Source organism: Myotis myotis, unplaced genomic scaffold, assembly GCF_014108235.1.
Source record: "Myotis myotis isolate mMyoMyo1 unplaced genomic scaffold, mMyoMyo1.p scaffold_m19_p_3, whole genome shotgun sequence".
Classification (NCBI taxonomy): Eukaryota; Metazoa; Chordata; class Mammalia; order Chiroptera; family Vespertilionidae; genus Myotis; species Myotis myotis.
In genome coordinates, this window is record NW_023416335.1 from 38,958,710 (window position 1) to 38,974,243 (window position 15,534).

Here is a 15,534-nt window from a genome sequence, read left to right on the forward strand (position 1 = left end):
TCTCTCTGTGGCGGGCTCTCGCCCCTTCCTTCACACCCCTTCTTCCTGAAGCCACAGGCTCCAGCCAGCCGGCAGTTCTCACTCAAGGCCATGGTGCTGAGGAATCTCTGAGCAACCCGCAGGGAGCCTGTCACCACACATTTTAATTTGCGTCTGTCTCTTGCTGCTCTGGGCATTTTTTCTCCTCTCTGTTCCAAGAAACATGATTCTGTCTTTCATTGCTTCAGGGATTCATTAATGGTTTGGGGGATGCTGAGCCCAAGCAGAAAGTCCAGGCATTGCCACAGAGAATCCCACCCCCTTTTTTGGTTGAGAAAGCCCTTGGCTTTGAGAGGAGATGAGCAAGCTGGAGAAGGATTTGGGAGGCAGAGGGAGGGAGGGGCACATGCCCAGTTGCAGGCTCAATCCCTGGTTGTTTGGGGGCAGTGTTTGGGGGGTGGGTGATGGGTGAAGCAGGCAGCTGATCGATGTTTCTCTCTCATTGATGTTTCTATCTCTCTCTCCCTCTCCCTTTCTCTCTCTCTAAAATCAAAAACATTTTTTAAAAAAAATTAATTGACCTCCTAAGTCTAAAGCAGTGGTTCTCAACCTTCTGGCCCTTTAAACACAGTTCCTCATGTTGTGACCTAACCATAAAATTATTTTTGTTTCTACTTCATAACTGTAATGTTGCTACTGTTATGAATAGTAATGTAAGTATCTGATATGCAGGATGGTCTTAGGCGACCCCTGTGAAAGGGTCGTTCGACCACCAAAGGGGTCGCGACCCACAAGTTGAGAACCGCTGGAAGCCTTACTCCTCAAAGTGGGATTCATCATCCAGTAGCAGCATCACCTGGGAGCCTGTCAGACTCTCAGAGCCCATCCCAGACTTACAGAATCTGCAGCTGAACAAGACGGCCAGGTGATTCTCATGCACTTAAAAGGCTGAGACCATGGTCTAATGAACATCTTAGCACTGCTGACTTTAATAAACTCAGCACATACCAAACTGAACTTACCATCTTCTTTCTCCTTAAAACCCCAGTCATCCAAGTCAAAAGCTTGGGGTCAGCCTTGCCTCCACCCCCACCCCACCTTTCAAGTCCAGTCCATAAACATGACCTGTTGACTCTCTTAATATAACCCATATCTGTCCCACTTTTCCTTCTCCCATCCGCTGTCTCCAGGTCCGAGTATTGTTCTTTCTGAATTACTGCATCATCTTCCTACTTGTCCTCCCAAACCTGCAGTTTGTCCTTCTCAAGGAGCCAGAGTAGTTCTTTAAAGCTGCATAACTGATCCTATCACTCCCCTTAAAATTCTTCAACACTCCCCACTGCCTTTAGAATCAGGTCCAAATTCTTCACACGGAATGCAAGAACCTTCTTATCCAAACCCGGCCTACCTGTGCAGCCACACCTTCCTCTGCCCTAAGCGGCAGCCACCCAGGCCTCCTTTCCTACGTCCCTGAATGCAGATTCTCTTCCCTCTGCCAGGAACTCCCTTCCCCTCTTCCTTTGCCTGGAAAACTCCTCTCCACCCCTGGAATTTAGGCTTTGGTGCCCCTCCCCTGAGAAGCATTGTCTTTCTTAGTCTGGGGTAGGTGCCCCTTCCGTGCCTCCTCATACAGCTGAGTGGAGGCCTGTGACACCAGGCACAACCCTGTTTGCTTGTCCATGTTCCCTGTAAGCAACTTGAGGGGCAGGACTGTAAACTTGACCTCTGAATGTCTGCTCTTAGAATGGATCTTGACTCATAGTAGGCACTCAGTAAATAACTGTTGAATAAATAAATGAATGGGACATTAATCTCACTATGGATCTTTAAACATGGTTTGCAATTTCTTTTGAGGGATAGTTGGTTTCATTGTTTTCTTTTGTTAAATCATGAATATGGTTGCTTTTATATCATTTTAGTTCCTTTTTAATACCTTGTTGTTATATATTGTATTTTCCATTAAGACCAAAGATAATAATTTGCATCATTAAACTTCCCCTACTAGTCCTACTGACAACTTTTTCTTTTCTCTGAGTCTACCTTTGAAATGCAAATTAAATTGTCCATTTTTAATGATCCTTGAAATGGATGGTTTTTAATGGTGGCCTGTTCTGTTCTGGAGGATTTACAAATTCAGCTCTTCTACTTTCCAAGCAGAACAGTTTGATAGAATAAATGACCCAGGATGGCAATGCCTAGTCCTCAATTGCTCCGTAAATGTCTTCCCTGGTTTTTCAGTTGTAAAATGGAGGCTTTCTTGTCTTCACATCTCTAAATGGCAGATGCCTTCTCCTGCTGCCTGTGTTAACTTTTCAAAAATATTGTGTAGTTACAGACAATGGTAGAGAAAACCCTATTACAATGGCACCAAATAAGATAAACCACTCAGGAATGAGTTTAACAAGATAGCGCATTGTAAGGCTTGAAATCCCACATGCTGCCTTGATATCTCTGAGCCTCACAGGGTCCCAAACACTTAGCCGTAGTTCTCCTGCTCTTGTCAGATATGCCGACCTCCCTGTGGGAAAGGATCCCTGTGTTTATTCAAACAAGCCAATCACATTCTCCTGCAGGAACCAGGGGGCTCCTCACCCTCTTGGTACCACAGTGTCTGCCTCCCACAGCTTCCGCTGGTTCACTCGGGTCCTGAGTGCAAGCCTGGGGCGGCCACGCAGCCTGTAGTGTCCTCCTGGGCTGTGAGCGTGTGTGACTAACACACTGCTGTCCATTTCACGTGTCCAGTGTTGGTGCTGTGTGTTCAGCTGTTGCACACTATTTAGGGTGGGGAAAGCCCTCCTTACGGTAGAATAGATAGGAGGTGATCAGAACAGGTATGTGCAAAGATTATATGAAGAAGAGTTGCAAAATATTATACAGGAAAGGGCTACTAATATCTAAAAAAAAAAAACTTCTAAAAGTACAATAGAAAAATGGGAATAAAATATGTACAAACAATTCACACAAAAATGATATAAAAATTGTTCTCAAACCTATAAAATAATGTCCAAACTCACTCAAAGTAAATAACACTAAGATACCATTTCTCTCCTATCTGACAGGCAAAGATTTAAAAGTATGACAACATATTCTCTTGTCAGGGTTGTGGGGAAACAGAAATTCATATATTGCTGGTGGGCATGCACATCAGCATAATCTTTCTGGAGAGAAACTTAGCAGAATCTAACAAAGCTATACTATATGCACTCTCACTTTTTGACCCAGCAATTCAGCAATTTGACTTCTAGGAATCGACACTGTGGATATGCCTCCAACAATGCATAAGATTATGCATGGCAGCATTGACTGTAATTGTAAAACATCAGAAATAACCCCAGTGCCCACAAGTAGTAGAGTGGCTGAATAAGCTGTAGTAATCCAAGTAATGGAGTGATACACAGCTGTAGAAAAAGAAAGGAATATCTGTATGAAGTGGTATGGAGTGACTTTGTGAAGTAAAAAAGCAAAGAGCAGGAGCTTATGTATAGTAAGCTAAGCTTCTTGTAAGAAAGAGGAGATTCTAAGGAAACACATCTGTATCTGCTTATTCGTCCAAAAGAAATAGAGGAGGGATAAATCAGGAACTAAGGAGATACCAATTATCTATAGTGGAAGGGATGAGAAAGGAATAAGAAAAGGGGGTGAATGAAATCAAGGTATGATGGCTATGGAGGGACTGACATTTCTCTGAGTATATCTTTGGTATAGCTCTGACCCTTAGAACTACAGTAATGGTTCATGCACCCTTCAAACACAAAAATAAAATATAAATGCCAACAGATCATCCTTAACTGTATCACAAACAAATCACCAACAGCACTGAAGGGGATGTTCAAGAAAAGTATTAATGTAGGTAGCTTTGGTAAATGATCCTTTACCGGACACCAACAGAACAGAACATCTATATATATAAAAGGCTAATATGCTAGGTGTCTTTCCCTGTGTCTGGGTAATGACATCACATAACAACACCCAACTTTCTCTCCCTAGTGACAACTAGCTTCCTTGCAGTTTCTTTCTTTTTTTAAAAAAAATATATATTTTATTGTTTTTTTACAGAGAGGAAGGGAGAGAGATAGAGAGTTAGAAACATAGATGGGAGAGAAACATCGCTCAGCTGCCTCCTGCACACCCCCTACTGGGGATGTGCCCACAACCAAGGTACATGCCCTTGACCAGAATCGAACCCGGGACCCCTCAGTCCGCACGCCGACACTCTATCCACTGAACCAAACCGGCCAGGGCCCTTGCAGTTCTTCAGCCTAGGAACACAACTTGCTTTATAGCCAGGTGGAAACACTTTGCACTGTAACCAAAAATCTGTGAAGTATTTTCCCGTGCCTCATCTCATTTGATCCTCACAGAAGTCCTGGAGTAGGTAGATAGGAGACTCGGTGGAATCCTATTTTCTTTTCATTAGCTGGAAAACGGAGATTTAGAAAGTTTAGAAACTTGACCCGACTGAAAAGAAGTAAGAAATGGTGGACCTTGAAAATGACTTCAGGTTTTCTCACTGCGCAGAATATAGTCAAACACTGCTGCAGTTAAATATTTTACCCTTTGTTCTCCCTGAGTGATATACAATAATAATCTGCTTCGTGTTGATATTTACTGTTGTGTTGCTGACAATTACCAGAAAGAGAAGTTGGGGTGCTTCACTGGGCTGGAAAAAGTTTAGCTAAATTAGAAAGCAGGTCTAATTAAGCAAGTTTATTCTATGTCTATAAAAGGCTAAATTGACTCATGCATGTGCAGTACATATAAAGCTCTCACTGGCACCAATCGCACATGCATGTGTCAATCTGTCATTGTTGATCGTGAATTTGGTTGACACTTCTACTAGTATTATAGAGAAAGGGTGAATAGCGATATTAAAATATTCATTCTAATTAATTTCCTTTTAATGTACATGAATTTGTGCACTTGTTAGTGTGTTTCTCACAGTGGTATGGCCTAATGATTCCAAAATTACTATAGATGTACTAGAATTGAGCAAATAAGTAAATACACTATCCTATTTAATAAAAGACTAATATGTAAATTGTCCCTACGGGCGGGAGCTCGACCAACCAGGAGTTAGACGTGCGCTGACCACCAGGGGGTGGCGCAAAACATGATGGGTGTCGGCAACACGGCACTGGCAGTGGGTGGCAGTGGAGGTGCTGCTGGCCCCAATGGTCCCGGATGAGAGTGGGACCGCAGCAGGATGGTGGAGCAGGTGAGCGGGCGGTGCCGAGGCAGGTGCAAAGGGAAGCCCTGGCCAGCGGCCGGCAGCTGTGAGGACCCTACCCATACACGAATTTTGTGCACTGGGCCTCTAGTCTATATCTATATCTATCTATCTATCTATCTATCTATCTATCTCTCTCTCTCTCTCTCTCTATATATATATATATATATATGCCTAAGCGGCCAAACGACCAGAACAACCGGAACAACTGGAACAACTGGTCGCTATGACGCTCACTGACCACCAGAGGGCAGTTGCTCAATGCAGAAGCTGCTCCTGGTGATCAGTGTGCTCTCACAGCGGAAGTGCTGCTAAGCTGAGGCCTGTCCCAGTGGCCCACCAGCCACTGGCAGATGCTCACTCCCTCAGTAGTCCTGCAGGTCCAATCTCCGGAGAACGGGGCAGGCACCCACAGACCAGAGCTGCCGGCATGATCCCAACAGTGCCGCCGGCCTCCTGGAAGTCGGGCACTGCAGCCGCTTCCCCTCCCTAGATGCTCTGCAAGGAAGAAACAATATAAAAGCAGCCGCCAGGTGGCTCCCTACAACCAGTGTGAATGTCAGTGGGACGGATACGAATTCCGGGCTGGAAAGGGTGTCCCACCGCCCATCCTGGCCTCCCCACCCTCCTGGGGACCCCACCCGTGCACAAATTCATACACTGGGCCTCTAGTAGATAATGAAAGCCAGATTTTTCATCACTGGAAAAAGAAAGTTCCAAAGAAAGGCTAAAATGGACCCTGTGATATTGGATTAGAATCAGAGATATTAGTATAAATTCATGGTTTTAAATTAAGACACAGACAGATATAGAAATATTCGTGTAGCTGTGTGTAAATATTGTGTATGTATGTGTGTGAATGTGTGGGTTGGTTTATATGTATACATCTCCTTCCTGGCTTTGTCTATTGAAAGGGCCTAGAAGCAGTGACCCTTCCACAACAGTGAGGACACCTGGCACTCCAATCATGGGTTCTCAACACCTTTCTCCAACAAAAGGAACCAGGGCTCCTGGAGAAGTGGTTGCTCCGTTCCAGAGCTGGTAGGGAAAACACAAGATGATCTTGGAACATCTTGTGGTGCCAGAGTAAGAAAGTGCTCAAAAAAGCTGGGGGGAGCTTGTTGAAAGAACACAGGACTCAAGCTGAAGGGGCTCCATGAGTCGCTGGAACAATTTGAATAATAAATAATGACAGTATTGGATTTCAGCCCATAGAATAAGTAATATCCATGATTCCACACTGATAGAAATGATCAAATATGTGGGAGAAGGTGCAGCTCTTCCTTATAGAAGAATTCCAATTAATAAAGTAGAAGAAAAGAGAGAATTAAAAGTTGCCACTAGGCTAACACATAATTGTGACAGACAAGATCCACTGACCTAATAGATGCTAAAATTAGCGGTGACGCTTTGAGAGGTAACAGGATGTTGGCCTAATCTGAAAGTATCTCCCACGGAAAAAGAAAGTAACTTTACAGTAGAGAAAGCCAACAGACGCCACCACAACCAAGCAATCAAGGGAAATTAACATCACCAATGATAAGGTATTTTGACATCAGGCACCATTGTGTCTACTGTACTGAAAAGGACATGATAGCTTTTCTGTGATATTCTTGCCAAAACCATAACATCATTCTAATCATGAGAAAACATTACACAAACCCAAATTGAGGGATATTCTACCAAATAATTGGCCGGTACTCTTTAAATGTGTCAAGAGCATGAAAGACAGGGAAAGACTGAGGAGCTATCACAGACTGGAGGAGACTATGAAAAATAACAATAAATGCAAATGTATAATCCTGGATAGGGTGCTGGAGCAGAGAAAGGATATTCATGGGAAAACTGGTGACATTTGAATGAGGTCCACAGTTTATATAATCATATTGTTCCAAACGGTCTGGTTTTGATCATTGTACCATGGTTATGCAAGATGTTACTATTAGGGGAAGTTGTGTGAGTAGTATATAGGAATTATGAACTATTTTTCCAACTTTTGTGTAAGTCTAAAATTAGTTCAAAATTAAAAGCTTAGCCCAGCTGGTGTTGCTCAGTGGTTGAGCATTGACCCAGGAACCAGGAGGTCACGGTTTGATTCCTGGTCAGGACACATGCCTGGGTTTCGTGCTCAGTCCCCAGTGGGGAGCATGCAGAGGCAGCCAGTGGATGATTCTTTCTCATCATTGATGTGTCTATCTCTCCCTCTCCCTTCCTCTCTCTGAAATCATTAAAAACATTTGAACAAAACAAAATTAAAAGCTTAAAAATATTTAGGAACTAGATAGATAGACACGCACAACTTTACTTGAGGGTCCTTATATTGCTGAGTATAAATTGCATTCTCTAGATCTTGATGCTGAAATGCTAGAGATTTAAAAAAAATAATTTTAAGAAATGAACAGTTGCAATGGAGAAATAGCAAAGGCCCTCAGAAGGGTACAGATTATCTTTCAGAGTGCCCACCTGAGTGGCAGGAGACAGGAGCATGTAGCTTTTGGCTCTTGTCCTCCTCCGGCTAAGACGGAGGGGAATTCACAGTCCCCCTAGTTCTGGGCTGTCCTGTGCTTCAGCCAAGTTTTTTATTTTATTGATTTTTCACAGAGAGGAAGGGAGAGGAATAGAGAGTTAGAAACTTCGACGAGAGAGAAACATCGATCAGCTGCCTCCTGCACACCCCCCACTCGGGATGTGCCCGCAACCAAGGTACATGCCCTTGACTGGAATCGAACCCAGGACCCTTCAGTCCGCAGGCCGACGCTCTATCCACTGAGCCAAACTGGTGCTGGCAAGCCAGCCAAGTTTTTTTTATTCACCCCTTGCCTCTCCAGCATTGAAAACAACTCACAGGCAGAACGTAGACAGAGCCTGAGGTAGGACACTGGCAACACAAGGCGACACTTACTTGAGAGGAATACACCGGCATGCTGCAGAAAGACCAGAGGTGTTGAGGGCTGTGATGCCAGGACCATGGGCATCACTGGAAAGAGGTTGAAATCTCTGTTCACAGAGCCTCTGTGGGAAGCAGGAATGACCCACACTGCGAGGAATCCGATTCTGCCAGCAACCACATGAACCTGAAGAGGAAGCTGGGCCTTAAATGAGGCCCCGGCAACCTCTGACACCTTCATAACAGCCTCTGGAGACCCCGACGTTAGGCTAATGGTTCCTGGGCTTGACGTGACAGACACCATCTTAGGAAGCATGTGTCTCTGTGACCACTGGTTTACCCGGGAGGGGAAGGCCTGTGTCACCTGAAAGGAATTTTCTTACATAGACAAGTAGGCTCGTTAAGTTGTTTACTGCTTTGGAGTCTAAAGCTCTTAACAGCAGGTGCTACTTGGCTATGAGCCACCTGTGTTCCCACAGGCTCTGTATATCAGCCCCCACCCCCTTTCAGCTTGGAGATCCACTCTTGCTGCCGCCTAAGCCTGAAGCTGTCTGGAATTTCTCTGAATAAGCTCTGTTTCATTCTGGAGTTGTCACCCTCTTTCTTTGGTCTCTTGGTCGGTCGGTTCCAGGACACCTCTGGAGATTTTCCCAAATTGCCCTGAGAAAGGACTCAGCTCAGCTGGGCCCAGACTCCTGACCCAAAGAAACTGCGAAATAACCAATGGGTGCTATTTTAAGCCTCTAAGTTTGTGCTCACTTGTTACATGACAATAGAAATGAAGACAGCCATCTCATAGAAATGTGACTGGTCCTTCAAAGCTTAAAAACCTGGTCTAAGTAGCTACTAAAGTGAAACATACACCTGTCCTATGATTCAGCAATTCCAAGGAAAATTAGTATGTTCACCAAAAGCCATGTACAAGAGTGTGCAAGGTCTCAGGCCTGTTGAAATAGCTGTTATCTAAAAAAGACAAGGTAAGTGTTGGGGAGGGTGTGGAGAGAAGGGAACGCCCGTGCATTGTTTGTGGGAATGTCCATTGGTGCAGCCACTGTGGAAAGCAAAGATAGGACCACCATATAATTCAGCAATCCTACTTCTGGGTACATATCCGAAAAGAAATGAAATCACTCTCTTGAAGCTATAGCTGCCCCTCCATGTTCATTGCAACATTATTCACAACAGCCAAGATGTGGAAACAATCTAAGTGTCCACCAATAGATGGACAAATAAAGAAATCGTGGTGTGTTTTACAAAGGAAGTTTCAGCGATAAAAAAGAAGGGAATCCTGCCTTTTGGGACAACATGGACGGACTTTGGGGGCATTATGCTAAGTAAAATAAGTCAGACAGGGAAAGACGAATACGGTACGATCACACTCACATATGAAATCTGAAATAAAATAGAAAAGACAAACTTATAGAAACAGAGGGTACAACTGTGGTTGCTGGGTCTGGGGGAAGGCAGGAGGGTAATGAGGAGATGTTGGTCAAAGAGCACAACCCTCCAGTTATAAGATGAATAAGTCCTGGGGGTGTCATGTACCGCATGGTGCCTATGGTTAACAATACTGTATTGCATACTTAAAAACTGCTAAGAGAGTAGATCTTAAATGGTCTCACCACATACCAAAAAGATTGTAATCGTGTGAGGTGGTGGGTGTGGAGGTGTTAAATAACCTTACTGTGGTAATCAATTTGCAATATATACATGTATGCATGAAATTTGTGCATGGGGGGAAGGGTCCCTCAGCCCGGCCTGCACCCTCTCGCAATCCAGGACCACTGGCCCCTAACCGCTCACCTGCCTGCCTGCCTGATCGCCCCTAACAACTGTGCCTGCTGGCCTGATCGCTCTTAACCGCCCTCCCCTGCCGTCCTGATCACCCCTAACCGCCTCTGCCTTGGCCCCCGCCACTGTGGCTTTGTCCGGAAGGAGGACTGGACAACCGGAAGATGTCTGGTCGACCCGGTCTAATTTAGCCTATTACCCTTTTATTAGTATAGATATCAGATCATCATGTTGTACATCTTAAATTTACACAATGTTATATGTCAGTTACATCTCAATAAAGCTGGGAGAATGGGGGAATGAAGCTAAAAAAAAGGAATGTGCAATGCAGCATTGTTCTTTTTCATTCCTTATTTATTGTGGCAAAACATACATAACAAAATCTGTTTAGTGGCACTTAGTACATTTATACTATTGTACAACCATCATGACCATTCATCTCCAGAATTGTCTTTTTCTTCCTAAACTAAAACTGTATGGTCATTAAACAATAACTCCCCATTCCTCTCTATCCCCAGCCCCTGGCAACCATCATTCTCTCTTCTATCTCTATGAATTTTACTACTTTGGCACCTCATATAAGTAGAATCATACAGTATTTATTCTTTTGTGACTGGTTTTTTCACTTAGCATAATGTTTTCAATGTTTATCCATGTTGTAGCAGGTGTTGTAATTTCCTTCCTTGTAAAAAATGAATAATATTCCATTGTACGTAGAAACCATATTTTGTTTATCCATTCATTCCCTGATGGACACCTGGGTTATTTCCATCTCCTAGCTACTGTGAATAATGCTGCATTGTTCTTAATAAAGAACCTAAATGTTCATTAACAGTTGAAGAGATAAACACATTTTGGTACATTCATTCAATAGAATACTATATGACAATAAAAAGAATGAATTACTCTCACATGCAACAACATGGATGGATTTCACAAACATAATGTGAAGTGAAGAAGGGAAAGCTAGGCACAAAGCATCTACATGCTATTATTCCATTTGCATAAAGACAAACAGGCAAAAGAAAACGGCAGTGTGAGAAGTCCAGACAGTGAGCACCACTGAGGAGGAGGAAGGAAGGTCTCCATGAAGGGGCCTCGAGGGAGTTCAACAGAAACGTAGGCTCATGGGTGTTCACTTTTATACAATACATTGATCTGTACCTATCTATGTTTTATGCTTTACTCTGAGAATGCTGCTTTAAGAGTTTTAAGAAATAGGTCTTCCTCTCACCAATATAATATTGTTTTCTTCAGTAAAATCTATAAATGAACCAACTTCTCCTAGAACTTGAGATTTTGTGTGATTCTCTTTCCCAAAATCAGAAATTCCAAAATTAGAGGGGGGAAAAAATAACATTGCATGACAATGGACAGTAAGTTCTTAAAGAACCTTTTTTAAAAAAAAAAATTGAGATATTATGGAAGAAAATACCTTGAAAAGAGTAATTCTATGAGAATTTATTTTTAAGCATAGTAAATTTGAGCCTTGGTCGTTATGAAGATACTATAGCTTATATAGAAACCCCCATCTATATATAGAAAACCCTAATATGCAAATAGGCTGAACAGCAGAACAACCAAACAACCAAACAACCGGTCGCTATGACGTGCGCTGACCACCAGGGGTCACACATAGAACATGGTGGGCGTTGGCAGCAAGCGCAGAGCATGGAATATGCAGGCATCGGGCACAGCGGGATGGTGGAACAGGTAAGTGGGGGTGCCAGATCAAGGTCATCGGGGTTGCTGTCATCGGGGTGAGCCTCTGGTGGTTACTGAAAATTCTTTGCTCCCACACGCTGTGGTCCTGCTGGGCACTCACACCTGCTGCCAGCGCCCACACCTGCTGCCATTGCCGGCCCCACTTGCACCCACTGCTGACGCCCGGCACTGACCCCAATTGCTTGGCGCTGTCAGCGGGTGTGAGCAGCAGCTGCCAGCCCTGATTGCCCCTCAGGGCTTCTCCACCTCCCCCTGCTCCTGAGAGGCGATTGGGGCTGTCAGCCGTCGCTCGCACCCACTGCCAGTGCCAGCTCCGGTCTCAACCGCAGCCGGTGCTGGAGCTGCCGCTCACATCCGCTGCTGGTGCCCAGTGCCGGTCCCGATCGCTTGGCGCTGTCAGCTGGTGTGAGCGGCAGCTGCTGGCCCCGATCACCCCTGAGGCTTCTCCACCTCCCCCTGCTCCTGAGGGGCAATTGGGGCAGCAGCCGCCACTCACACCCGCTAACAGCACCAGCTCCACTCGCACCCACTGCTGGTGCTGGCCCCAATTGCTCCGTGCCGTCAGCAGGTGTAAGTGGGGCTGAATCCCATCAGCGTGTGGGAACAGAGGTGGCGGGAGCAGGGCTGCCGGCAGACAGGGGACTGGGGGCTGTGGCGGGAGGTGCCAGGCGGGGGCGTGGAGGATGGGCGAGACCCACCCCTGTGCCCACTGCAACCTTGCGGCCCACAGTTCCTTTCAAGGTGCACAAATTTGTGCACTGGGCCCCTAGTAAGATTCCAAGAAAATAAAGTCAAAATACATATTTAACACTTTGTAAGCCCTAAACTATTGAGGGGAGGGGAAAAGATGACCAACTAAACCTTAAGAATATAGAACTCTGGAAAATTCCTGGATCAAAGGCATACAACTTAGATATATTTTTTAAAAGGAAAGGAAAAGTTCTGAATAACTGTAATCCCTTCCAAAAAGGAAATCTTAAATTAAGGGGAAAAGATTCCAATAGTGTAAACAAGTCTGGCTCAGTGAGAAAACTGACCAACATATCCAAGATTCTGTCCACAAAAGTAATGATACATTTTTAACAATAAAAAAAAAAGGCTATAAAAACAGTTCATTCTCTGAAATGGCTTTAGTAAAAGCTCTTTTGTGGGTACATAAAAAGATCCATGGGTTTGTTCACTTTCCAGCATTTCTCACTGACCAATTCCAAAGAAAAGGGGCCATTTAATACAGGGAACTGCCCACCGGCTGTTGCTGCGTAGAGGGTGTAGTGCTTCTCACTGGCTGTATCAAGGTTCACCTGGCTTTGTTCTTCTTTACTTTGAAGTTCTAAAGCTAACCTCACAGCCAGATACTTGGAAAATGATCAAGAGTAGCATTACATGAAGTCTTTATGTACCTTGTCTGTGTACTGTCATCTTTTCCCCTAAGTGTGGGATGAGGCCTAAATACTAACTCAATTTCCCCAGCACCATCCGTTACTGGATCAGTTGCCACTGTTGCACTGTTATCAAGCTCAAGCCCAGAGTCTGGTGTTTTGGTCCATTTGTTACTAGGTCCTGCTGGCTGTGTGTGGATGCATTGCTACAGTGAGAACTGCCGCCATTGTCTTCGGCTCCACCACCGTCTTCAATCTGTCACTTCCTGGCCCCCTGCCATCTGTTCATGGCCTGCACTTCAGTCCTTCCTCGATGCTGTGATCCAGCATTTGCTCTCTGTTGTGCTTGTTTCTCCTGGTTCATACTCTCTCTTGAGGAGTGTCACACTCATCCTGGATACATTTTGGTGATGAGTGCATCGAAGTTGGGGCCTTAGTGATCTTTTGGAAACTCGCTTTTTCCAACAGGTAGGACATTCTTTATTGCCACTGCTGAGAGCAGTGATAATGCAGTCTGGCAGAAACGGCGTAAACACTCCTTTGTAGTCATGGTGTTCTTCCACATACCCCAACAAGCTGGGCACATTAATTCACTGCGTAAACTTCCAGGTGAAGCCACAATTTCCAAGCCATCCGTTATTGCTTCCTGAGGTGTTCCTTGTAATTCATATAAACTGAGTTCCCATGTTTTGCTTAATGGTTTAGTTCCATTCTTCTGCACAGCCTGAGACATTGTGGCTCCCGCCCCAGCCGAGGACTCAGCTGGCAGGGCTGGAACCAGACTCAGATACAAGCACCCCCACCTTCCCACCTTTGGCAATGGAGCTCAGGAAATACAACAGGGGATGCTCAATATTCATGACAGACTGTGGGGGATGGGGGGGAGGAGGGGGGAGGAAGGAGCAGGCAGAGTGAGGAGAGGGTGGAACCGTGGGACAGGGACCTGCTGGGTGCATGACCTCGGCCAGGTGCTGGCTTGGAGGTCCCCCAGCTGCAGCCCAGTTCTGGCCACCTGGCCCCACCCCCAGCAGCCTCCCTCTTTCCTAGATTTTCTAATTTATCTTTGGTTATCTACAACTATAGTCTTCTGTGTGGGAGTAAGACTATACAGACAAAATGCATTCAAGCAGATAGCTTCTCTCAACTCCCTCTTGTATTCACAAATTGAAAATGAAGTGTAGCCCGGCCTGCATGACTCAGTGACTGAGTATCGACCTATGAACCAGGAGGTCACAGTTCAATTCTGGTCAGGGCACATGCCTGGGATGTGGGCTCGATCCCCAGCAGGGGTATATGCAGGAGTCAACTGATCAATGATTCTCTCTTCAGCATTGACGTTTCTATCTCTCTCCCTCTCCCTTCCTCTCTCTGAAATCAATAAAAATTATATTAAAAAAAAAAAGAAAGAAAATGAAGTGTCTTATTTTCTAGGCTACCCTAAATAAAGCCCTCCCCATGACAAATGTAAAAGTTTCTAGGAGAAAAATGATGATCTTTGTATTGGTAAGAACATATGGGTTATGTGACAGGACAACCAAAACATTTTGCAGAATGAAGAATGTAGTGTGTGAACACTCTTCTAGCTAGCCCAAATTCTCAGCTCCGCAGGATTAATCATTAATTCTTAAGAACTGAGAGCCTTAAAATGTGAATGCCTTGTTCAAGCCCCTACGATATCACTTCGTCAGCCTTAGGTTGAACATTATGGTGATGAAAAGCTCAGTTCTCCATACAGTACCTGTTCCTCTGTGGATCCGTTCTATTTACTGGTAACCTTTTCCTTTGATAGACCCAAACTAGGCTTGTACAGCTTTCACGCACTGGCTTGAGCCTTGCCATCAAGAACTAGTTAAAACAAGCCCAGTCCCTGTGGTGCACATAGGGACTCCCCTCCCCGGAACTTATTGCATCTTTCCGCGGCATGGCACCATCCGATTTTATTGATTCTGGTGGAGGTGGTCCCTACTTTTGCCCAGAGGTCAGTTCTCTGAGAGCCCACTGCACCCTCAGAACACCACCTTCTCCACAAATGTTTCTCAAGAATCAGCTGCAGTAAGAGGGAAGGATTCATGTTAAAATCCCAGAGGAATGGTAAAACCTTAATTCCAATTGTGAGATAAAATAATGTTACCTCTTATTAACAAAAATATCAAGTCTCAGCAGGCATAAGGACACAGCTTGTTTTTGCAGAGATGATAACGGGGAAGGAGAGGCTGTTGATAATTTGGGAGCAAAGAGCCATCCTGATTGTTCAGGAATCGTAGCCTTTGCTCGATAGAGACTCGTCATCGATAAGGTGGTCTTTCCTTTCCCTTAGCCTGACATTAAGCCCTTTACAGACAACGTAGGTACGTAAAGAATGTAGCCTTCTAAGCAGGACTGATCTGTTTAAATAGATGACAAATATTACTGAGGACCTACTGTGTGCCAGGCTTTCAGCCTCATGATAGTAAAATGGCATTAAAACCTACACAAACCTGTGGTTATATTTCTTTCTTTCTCATATTTTTCACTGTTGTTTATGATAAGAAAATATGTAATATATA

General features: G+C 44.6%; 2 pseudogenes; both read right to left on the reverse strand.

The window, feature by feature from the left end:
• The window catches only part of LOC118649884, a 47,297-nt pseudogene extending 38,900 nt beyond the window's left edge, over nt 1-8,397 (reverse strand).
• Nucleotides 8,398-12,739: 4,342 nt separating this feature from the next.
• On the reverse strand, nt 12,740-13,721 carry LOC118649885 (annotated as a pseudogene).
• Nucleotides 13,722-15,534: the final 1,813 nt, after the last annotated feature.